At 42.8% G+C, this 11,115-nt stretch overlaps 1 long non-coding RNA gene across 1 annotated transcript in view; it reads left to right on the top strand.

Annotated features, from left to right (window-relative positions):
• Positions 1 to 11,115, top strand: part of LOC139029381 (uncharacterized) — a 235,317-nt gene that overhangs the window by 164,175 nt on the left and 60,027 nt on the right. The window lies entirely within an intron of this gene.

Below are 11,115 nucleotides of genomic sequence, written 5' to 3' on the forward strand. Positions count from 1 at the left end.
ATGACTGAAACGAGAGCACTGTTCTCCTGGACATCCTCCACAGAGTAAGACACACACAGAGTTGGGGTGGATTACATGACATTACTGGTTGTAGAATGAGACTGAACAGCCCCAGGACAAAGGGAGCTATTTCTGTTTGGTTAGCTTACATAGACTGTCAAAGGGTGGAATGACACTAAAACATACGTGAGCTGCTGTTGACAGATCATCAGTAGGACTCGGCAGCTGTCTCACCTTGCATTGAGAGAGACAACAGCCCCAAGTTCAAACAGCCACTCTCATCGCTGGACAGAGGAGAAAAAGTGATGACATTAGCATTAACAAAAACAGACCAATAAAGTGTGAGGACCTTTGAGTAGTGAGGGAGCAGGGGCCTATAAATGGACAAACGGACAGGAGAAGAGCCAGTTAACAGGCCAGCCCTCCTCCCTTTTCAKTATTATTCTCTTGCCTTACTCCACTAATCCAAACACCTGGAGGGCAGGGAGGAGTGAGAAGGGGGAAGAGACGGCCCCATGTGACTGGGAGTTCACATGCAGCGTTACGCAACGTGTTACTGTAACACCTTGACTGGAGCCAGGGAGGTTAAGTAAAGCAGGGCCTGCTCGGCACAATCTGCCAAGGGCACGGGAGGGGGCGGCGGGCCAGCTGGTGGGGTGACATCAAGTCAAAGAAGTCATGTATCAGCTGGTGTGTGCCACCATATATGGGTTGTAAGAATCAAACAACTTTGTGTTCTCAAAAATAGAAGTACTGTACATTAGCTGAACTTTGTAATAATTTTGTTAGTGACATTGCTGACAGATTTTGGAACTAGGAGTAGAAATGAGTACACTATCATAAGTTGCATCAATCATTAACTTGTAATATTCACATATCATATTTACACAAATGAAATGCAAGACTAGGAAAACGTTACATTACTTAGGGGGATTCCATGGTAACAGAGTAATGGTGAGTTTCAAATTTTCACTTTAAAATGCATGTCAACCAAAAACCAGTAATTGTAAACTTTTTCTGTGGGAATTGTTAAAAGTAGTCCTTGTGCATAGAGTTGTATGGTTTGTTTAACTTTGTATCATTGTTTTTTGTTTGGCATACATTTTAAAGTGAAAAAAAATCAGTCTCAGCATGTCACATCTGCTACTGATACACCGCCTAGTGGACATCCGGTGTCTCCTTGACCTGCAGCCATTCCCCCAGTTCTCTCCCTCTCCCTCTTCTGTCTGTGTGTCTGTGTGATTGTGTTGTTGGAGACAGGTGTGCTGGAGTCAGAGCAGTTCCCCACCAGCTGCAACCCGCTCCATAATCAAGACCTCTACAAATACTCAGTCCTGCCACTTCCACTRTACCAGATCGTAATCTCTGTTCAGTCAGTCATGCTTCTAGCTATTTGTTGTTATTTAAGATCCTGTATTCTGCTGTGCCTATTTCCTTGCCTGACGCTGTTTCTCCTCTCACTGCAGTTTTGCCGCTCTGACTCTGGTTCCTGTCTCCTGTTCCACATTTCACCACCCTGCTACCCTGTTCTGGATTCAACTCATCATCACTCCCTTGGATTCCCCTCCGGACCTGTTTACCCTGTCCCAACCCAGCTCACTCCAACCTCAGCCTCCACATCTGGCTTCCTACAACTCATCCAAGCTTCCCTGGATTTGCACGACACCTCTCCTTGTGTTACAATAAATACCTTGGTTCATTCATCCCTGTTTCCTGGTCTGAGTCTGCTCTTGGGTTCCCCTGTGCTGCTCCACATAACACAGCATCACTCTGTTACTGTGGAATTGTCTGTAAGAAAGAGTCCAAGGTAACTATAAAGGAATAACTTATGTAACATTCCTAAACAATGTTTGGCAAGAAAATACTATGGTTTAGGCTTAAGTAGGAAGTACTGCATGACTGCCAGTGCTTACTATATTTCACTGGTTGTTACTGTGGTACAACATAAGGCCAAGATATTGTGTGACTTTACAAGCCAATAAATAACCATAACAGATAAGGCAAAATAAGACCTTTGAAACCATTCAACTTCACCGGTTTCCAGAGCGTGAACATTTCTATTTTTAGAAAAGACTCTGTCCTACAGCTCCAGAGGCATGGGTTCAGTGAGGACAGGGGGAGGATCTGCGCTGGGTAAAGTTCACAATGGTGCACAGAAGGGCAGACAGTCAACAGCACAGGGCGAACACACAACACATTTCTGGGGGGCTTTCACAAGTCAGGGAGAGGGGTTAAGCAGGAGTTAAGGCAGAGAGTATGAGGTCCACCAAACCTGTAAACCCAGGTTCTTCAGATGATAATCTCAGTTCTTGTCAAAACACACTGCTTTTACTTGACCTTGTGAAGGTTCAGCCATGGGCAAATAAACACCAAGTAAGCAAAACTAGAGATTATTTGTAAAAGCTTGGGAGCGTATCAGGCCCATCTCTGTGGTGAGAGGATGTGTCCTCACCATTAGAGTGAAAGAGAAAAGTGAGCATGGCTTCTGAGGTTCAGGTTGACAACTAGGCTTTAACATGCTCTGTAGTAAACAGATCTGTGTTATGTAGCTGTGCTGCCGAGRTGCTATTGGATTGAGTTGAGTACACTCACTGCACTGTAGATGTATTTTAGACTCCAAGCCCGTCCTCATACTCATTCATTTCCAACGATAACTTGATATTCATCTTTCCACTTATAGGCCTATCTCACCTGGCTTATTCCTCTGGAACGTAGTTAATGCATTCTAATCCACACCATCATACTATCTTTTTAGTTCCATTATATTATCTTTACTGTTTCAGTCAAATTGATTTAATCTTTGATATCTAAGCATTTTTACTGAAAAGTAAGGAATTCCAAGGGAAAGTATCTCAACCACAATGCAAACTATTAAACATTTCCTCTGTACTGTAAATACTTCCAAAGTTTGTGTGTGAGAGAGATAAACAATATGTGACAGAAAAAAGACAGAAGGGAACTTGCTCTTTGTTCACTGTTTCAGCAAATATGGGTTATGAACTAATAACTTCCAGGAAAAAAAGACTGCTATTGTCCTCAAACCAACAGAGAGAAAGAAAAAGGGACATATGGGTGGGTTGCTAGGGAGAAAATAAAGAGAGAGAAAGAGCTAGAGAGAGAGAGTGAGTGAGTAGGAGAGAAGGCCAGCACATGAAGTCAGATTGTATGTTGTCTGGGAGCCATCTGCTTAGGCCAAGCCTTTAAGTAAGTGGAGCTGTGAACATCAGAGCATGAGTCATACTGGAGGAGCCACTGCACCTCCATTCACACACACACAGTTAGAGAAGTCAGAGAATGGAAAAAATCAACACACCGGGCCAAATGACAGAATAATGATAGGAAACATTTCCATGTAACTCTTCAATGACAAAAACTGAGGGACGGGAACATGCTCTATACTGGATTAAAGTAGAGGAATAGCTTGACTTGAAATATTGTCATGGCAACAGCGAGACCACCTTTAGGCCACTGGGGTCAAATTCACAACAGTGCACAGAAGGGCAAAATGTAGCAGCGGGGTTGTACAACCAGTGGCAGCAGCAGAGGCTTGAATGGCAAAAGCTGCATTGGCTGAGAAAGGAACAGTGGGTGAGTTAACAGTCTGCAGTTACACCATGGTAAAGGAGGCACAGTCCTAATGGCAGCAAAACTGCTTTGGAAATACGGATGAGAATTCCCAACACTTATGACAACTGAGTGCCTCCCTTTGTCTTACCTTCTTTGCACCACTGAGGTGTAAAAGTGAATGTAAAAGGTACAGGTAGCTGCCAAAATAAAAGGAAACACTTGAGTAAATGAAAGATAAAGTTTATTGAAAGCAGGTGGTTCCACACAGGTGTGGTTCCTGAGTTAATTAAGCAATTAACATCCCATCATGCTTAGGGTCATGTTTAAAAATGCCCTGTTGCCCATTATTTTGGATGCTGAGGCTAGAAGAGATCTGTGACTTTGAAAGGGGTGTGTCAAAGGAGCATAGGTGGTTTAAAGGGTGTGTGTGTGCCAATGAGGGGATTCTATTAATGCCCAGGGCGTGAACCGGGTTAGCGTTAATTGCATTCAATTTGTAACCGGGTGTGAGCCAGATGCCCCATTCTGGCTGACGGCGAAGTCAGCTCAAAACAAAAGGGACGTAGGTTAGTCAGTTGGAGTAATGAGTAGGATTATGTGTTTTGTGTGTGTGTGTGTCAGTCACCAGATCTCAAACTAATTGAACACTTATGGGAGATTCTGGAGCAGCGCCTGATAGAGCATTTTCCACCCCCATCAACAAAACATCAAATTATCTAATTTCTCATGGAAGAATGGTGTCGCTCCAATAGAGTTCCAGACACTTGTAGAATCTATGTCAAGGTGTATTGAAGCTGTTCTGGCTCGTGGTGGCCCAAAGCCCTATTAAGACACTTCATGTTGGTGGTGTTTCCTTTATTTTGCCAGTTATCTGTATGTACACAACAAAAGGGTGAGGTTTTATGGAATTTACATTTACTGATGTGTGTGCAGTGCCAATATTGATAGTTCCCCTGTGTCTTCTCAGATGTGGCTCCTCCATCAAAGCCCCCATACCTGCATCACTACAGAACTATTTATATAAAAACCCAGGTAAGGCCCATGACTTAACCTCTTAAGTCTACAGTGCCTGATTTTTGGGCACAAAAATGACTGACAATATGTTTACATTACGATGTTATTAATTTTATTAATTTCACACCGTTTTATAAGTCACAACACAAAAAAACGAGACAGTTCTAGGACACTCAGGATTCTCTGTCGAATGAATGTGTCTCTGGCTCTCTCCAGTGGTCGGCTAAATCATTACAATGCATTTTGTCAGCTATTTTTCACGTCACGTCAAAGGGGCGGACCTGAGAAAATCTGCTCTCCTGGTCGACACGCTCACAAACTCGTGGCTGCTCATCACTTGCGTACATAGTACATGAATGTGTATGAGCTGCATCGTGTTTCTCCTCCAGATCTGCTGACCTGAGCAGTTCATTTACCCGCTGCTTCCGTCCTCTGCTCAACACCCCATAGTATAAAGTAGAGCCTTGAAGCACTGTTACACCTTAACAAATGAATCTACCCAATATCACTSTGCTGAGTTTGGGCGAGCACTAGATAACCATGGATTTTCCTTTTTTTGTTTCACTCAAGAGAAATAAGAGAGTAAGAGTAAAATAAAGAACTGAGGAGCCTCGATCTTTCGGCTCAAAACACAAGTTATGTAGGTTCAGCACGTGAGTAATGAGTAGGATTCTGTGTTTTCACATGCAAAAATGATTGTTTTTTATAAAAACGCTTTATCTGCATTCCCAATGAAAACTAGTTATAGAAAATATATGTTGCATTGTTTACAATATGACTGAGCCGCGCAGATTACTATTTGATTTGAGCAGGGCACGCCTCCCTCGCCGGTTTTGCTCGGTCAGGTGATGGGCCATAGCCTGGTTCAACCCAGGGCACCTTAATCGAATCCCCTCAGAGAATGAGTCTCAGCTCAGTGGCATCCTACTGCTTCCATGTAGTATATGGTTGTAAATGTGCTTTTCCACTTGAGTCAACAAGCTCCGGAGCATGCAATGAAGCACAAACGTGTCTATTGCCATCTACTGGCCCCATTTAGCAATGGTTTGCCTATGCATGAACAAATAGAAAGACTCAAGTCTAGATTCACCATGGCTCAAACTACATGTTCAAAGGACAAACACTTTTCTATCTTGTCAAGTTGTATTGTTTTTTCTAAAATAATAGTATTTATTATCCCCCGGGGCATTCATTAATGATAGGCCACCTTCTCTCATACTAAAACTAACTGAAGTGAAGAGACAGAATTCAGCAACTCTTGGAGGACAGTGGAAGTTGATAAAGGGATTATTTATTAACAGTAAAACGAATGGGGTTATGCCCTTCATCAGGGTTTACAGAAAGATACTGTAAATTAAGGAGGGTTTTATATATTTCATACTGGCCCCCTATGGGTTCAGTGACCAATCACAATGGGATTATAAAACAAAACACGTGATTGGTAAATGAGTTGCAGAAAGCTAACAAATTATATTTAGGCATAGACTAACCAATAGATTGCACAATACTTTTTTGTAGTTGGACCAACGTGATTATAATGAAGACGACTAATGATCTAAAGCCGGGAACTTGATACAGTGTAGCCAGGATAAAAATCAAAGAGTGAACATAGTGCTCTACGACAAAAGTTCTACAGACAAACGTTTGAACCAGTCAATACTGTAGCCTACTCCTTTTTACAGAGAAGAGTTTGCCCTTTTGTCAGTAGGATTCAATCCAATTGCACATGTACTGTAGTCCTACATAACTCACCCATAGAGCTCAAATAAACTTCATGCTTTGATGTACTGAATTGAAGTAGGCCTGTGGAGGGGGGGTCTGTAAATAAAAGTATTCCTGCTTTGTGGCATACATTTTTGTGCTGTCTATGGTTGTCCTTGTTCGATAGAGCCATTGGCCGTCTTTCAGCCATGTTCCTATCAGCGGATTAATTGCTAAATGTACAAACTGACATTATTTCCATTCTCTGAAAGACAACTCATTTGGGGCGGTGCTTCGTGCCCTGGCCCCGTCCCTCCCCCAAGGCAGGTTTATTTGAAAGGGAGGCGGACACTAACAAACATAATTCTTTGGGAAAAACTGAAAGAACTGACTCGACCACAATGGCTTGAAGTAATTCCTCTCATCAACTTGAATTCGAAGATGTAGCAATTTGTTTGCTACATGGTGACATTCAACCATACGTTTCAACCGGAATATAGCAAAGAGTTAGCAAAACAACTACAGGTAGCCATATCTATGAGTAAAAGTAGAAGAGGTTTTACAATCAGAGATCTATTGTCTCTCGATTGTAAAACCTCTTCTCTTTTCAGTTGTATATATTGCTACTAAACAGCAAGCTTTAACGTTACAACCAGCCACCTAAAGCTAGGTTTACCAGCCAACGTTAGCATGACTGGAGTTGACTAGCTAGTTAGCCTGACACCGGCTAACTTGTCACTATGCACCAGGCCTCCCGTTTGTAACTTTTTAGCAAATGTGTAACATCAACAACTGTACATAGTTTTACGAGCTAACTATTTTGCAATTCGTTCCAGTCATTGGCAGCAGAGAACTGGAAGGAAAGGCGGCCAAAGGAAGTGTTGGCTTTGGGGATGACCAGTGAAATATACCTGCTGGAGCGCGTGCTACAGTGAGCTGAGATAAGGTGGGGCTTTACCTAGCAAAGACTTATAGATGACCTGGAGCCAGTGGGTTTGGCGACGAATATATAGTGAGGGCCAGCCAACGAGAGCATACAGGTTGCAGTGGTGGGTAGTATATGGGGCTTTGGTGACAAAACGGATGGCACTGTGATAGACTACATCCAATTTGTTGAGTAGAGTGTTGGAGGCAATTTTGTAGATGACATTGCAAAAGTCAAGGATCGGTAGGATAGTCAGTTTTACGAGGGTATGTTTGGCAGCATGAGTGAAGGAGGCTTTGTTGCGAAATAGGAAGCCGATTCTAGATTTACATTTTGTATTGGAGATGCTTAATGTGAGTCTGGAAGGAGAGTTTACAGTCTAACCAGACACCTAGGTATTTGTAGTTGTCCACATATTCTAGGTCAGAACCGTCCGGAGTAGAGATGCTAGTCSGGCGGGKSGGTGRGGGCAGCAATCGGTTGAAGAGCATGCACTTAGTTTTACTAGCATTTAAGAGCAGTTGGAGGCCACGGAAAGAGAGTTGTATGACACTGAAGCTCCTTTGGAGGTTTGTTAGCAGTGTCCAAAGAAGGGCCAGATGTATACAGAATGGTGTCGTCTGTGTAGAGGTGGATCCCAGACCTGCTGTTTTCAACTCTCTAGAGACAGCAGGAGCGGTAGAGATACTCTTAATGATCGGCTATGAAAAGCCAACTGACATTTACTCCTGAGGTGCTGACTTACTGCACCCTCGACAACTACTGTGATTATTATTATTTGACCATGCTAGTCATTTATGAACATTTGAACATCTTGGCCATGTTCTGTTATAATCTCCACCCGGCACAGCCAGAAGAGGACTGGCCACCCTCATAGCTGGTTCCTCTCTAGGTTTCTTCCTAGGTTTGGCCTTTCTAGGGAGTTTTTCCTAGCCACCGTGCTTCTACACCTGCATTGCTTGCTGTTGGGGTTTTAGGCTGGGTTTCTGTACAGCACTTTGAGATATCAGCTGATGTAAGAAGGGCTATATGAAAAAATTTGATTTGATCAGAGAATCCACCAGCAGCAGGAGCGACATCATTGATATACAGTTGAATTCGGACGTTTACATACACCTTAGCCAAATACATTTAAACTCAGTTTTCTACAATTCCTGACATTTAATCCTAGTAAAAATGTACTGTCTTAACTCAGTAAGGATCACCACTTTATTTAAGAATGTGAAATGTCAGAATAACAGTAGAGAGAATGATTCATTTCAGCTTTTATTTCTTTCATCACATTCCCAGTGGGTCAGAAGTTTACATACACTCAATTAGTATTTGTAGCATGCCTTTAAATTGTTTAACTTGGGTCAAATGTTTCAGGTAGCCTTCCACAAGCTTCCCACAATAAGTTGGTGAATTTTGGCCCATTCCCCTGACAGAGCTGGTGTAACTGAGTCAGGTTGTAGGCCTCCTTGCTCGCACACGCTTTTTCCGTTCTGCCCACACATTTTCTATAGGATTGAGATCAGGGCTTTCTGATGACCTCTCAATACCTTGACTTTGTGTGTCCTTAAGCCATTTCACCACAACTTTGGAAGTATGCTTGGATCATTGTCCATTTGGAAGACCATTTGCAACAAGCTTTACTTTTCTGACTGATGTCTTGAGATTGTTGCTTCAATATATCCACATAATTTTCCATCCTCATGTATGCCATCTATTTTGTGAAGTGGCATCAGTCCCTCCTGCAGCAAAGCACCCCACAACATGATGCTGCCACCCCAAGCTTCCGGTTGGGATAGTGTTCTTCGGCTTGCAAGCCTCCCCATTTTCTTTTTCCTCCAAACATAACGAGGTCATTAATGGCCAAACAGTTCTATCTTTGTTTCATCAGACCAGAGGACATTTCTCCAAAAAGTACGATCTTTGTCCCCATGCGCGAGTTGCAACCGTAGTCTGGCTTTTTTAGGTGGTTTGGGAGCAGTGGCTTCTTCCTTGCTGAGTGGCCTTTCAGGTATGTACCTTACTTTGTACCTGTTTCTACCAGCATCTTCACAAGGTCCTTTGCTGTTGTTCTGGGATTGATTTGCACTTTTCGCACCAAAGTACATTAATCTCTAGGAGACGAACGCGTCTCCTCTCTGAGCGGTATGATGGCTGCATGGTCCAATGGTGTTTATACTTGGTACTAATGTTTGTACAGATGAGCGTGGTACGTTCATGTCCATTTGAAGAATTGCTCCCAAGGATGAACCAGACTTGTGGAGGTCTACACATTTTTTTTCTGAGGTCTTGAATGATTTCTTTTGATCTTCCCATGATGTCAAGCAAAGAGGCACTGAGTTTGAAGGTAGGCCTTGAAATACATCCACAGGTACACCTCCAATTGACAAAAATTATGTCAATTAGCCTATCAGAAGCTTCTAAAGCCATGACATAATTTTCTGGAATTTTCCAGTGAAAGAATCTTTTTGTAAACAATTGTTGGAAAAATGACTTGTCATGCACAAAGTAGATGTCCTAACCGGCTTGCCAAGTCTGTAGTTTGTTAACAAGAAATTTATGGAGTGGTTGAAACACGTTTTAGTGACTCCAAACTAAGTGTATGTAAACTTCTGACTTCAACTGTAAAAGGCATTTTGCTCGTCTGGTAGGCTTGCGTCACTGGTCAGCTCGCGTCTGGGTTTCCCTTTGTAGTCTGTAATAGTTTTCAAGCCCTGCCACATCCGATGAGCGTCAGAGCCGTTGTAGTAGGATTCAATCTTAATCCTGTATTGACGCTTTGCTTGTTTATGGTTCGTCTGAGGGCATAGCGGAATTTCTTATAAGCTTCCGGATTAGTCTCCCGCTCCTTGAAAGCAGCAGCTCTAGCCTTTAGCTCGATGTGGATGTTGCCTGTAATCCATGGCTTCTGTTTGAGATATGTACGTACAGTCACTGTGGGGACGACATCATCAATGTACTTATTGATCAAGTCGATGACTGAGGTAGTGTATTCCTCAATGCCATTGGATGAATCCCGGAACATATTCCAGTCTGCGCTAGCAAAACAGTCCTGTAATGTAGCATCCGCGTCGTCTGACCACTTCCGTATTGAGCGAGTCACTGGTACTTCCTGCTTTAGTTTTTGCTTGTAAGCAGGAATAAGGAGGATAGAATTATGGTCAGATTTGCCAGAAAGGGGGCGGGGGAGAGCTTTGTATGCATCTCTGTGTGTGGAGTAAAGGTGGTCTATGATTGTTTTTCCCTGGTTGCACATGTGACATGCTGGTAAAAATTTGGTGAAACTGATTTAAGTTAGCCTGCATTAAAGTCCCCGGTCACTAGGAGCGCCGCTTCTGGGTGAGCATTTTCTTCTTTGCTTATGGCCTTATAGAGTTGGTTGAGAGCGGTCTTCGTGCCAGCTTCGCTTTTTGGTGGTAAATAGATGGCTACGAATAATACAGAGGAGAACTCTCTTGGTAGATAGTGTGGTCTACAGCTTATAAGGTACTCTACCTCAAGTGAGCAATACCTCGAGACTTCTTTAATATTAGACATCGCTCACCAGCTGTTATTGACAAAAAGACCCCCCCCCCCCCCCCCACACCACCCCTCGTCTCTGTTCTGCCGGTGCATGGAAAATCCCGCTAACTCTATATTGTCCGTATCTTCGTTCAGCCACGTCTCGGTGAAACATAAGATGTTACCATTTTTAATGTCCCGTTGTTAGGACGGTCATTTATCAGTGATACAGCTGTAAACCTGTATTATTATTATTATCCATATTTTGTCTTTCACTTATTTTTTTACCTGCACTCTTGGATCCCGGAACATAACATTTTAGCTGTACCCTGCAATTACATCTGCTTCCCTGTACTTGTGACTAAACACAATCTAATCTAATCAAGAAGCTTCGTTTCCCTATCACTATGAAAAAC

This window comes from Salvelinus sp. IW2-2015, linkage group LG20, assembly GCF_002910315.2.
Source record: "Salvelinus sp. IW2-2015 linkage group LG20, ASM291031v2, whole genome shotgun sequence".
In the NCBI taxonomy this organism is placed as follows: domain Eukaryota; kingdom Metazoa; phylum Chordata; class Actinopteri; order Salmoniformes; family Salmonidae; genus Salvelinus; species Salvelinus sp. IW2-2015.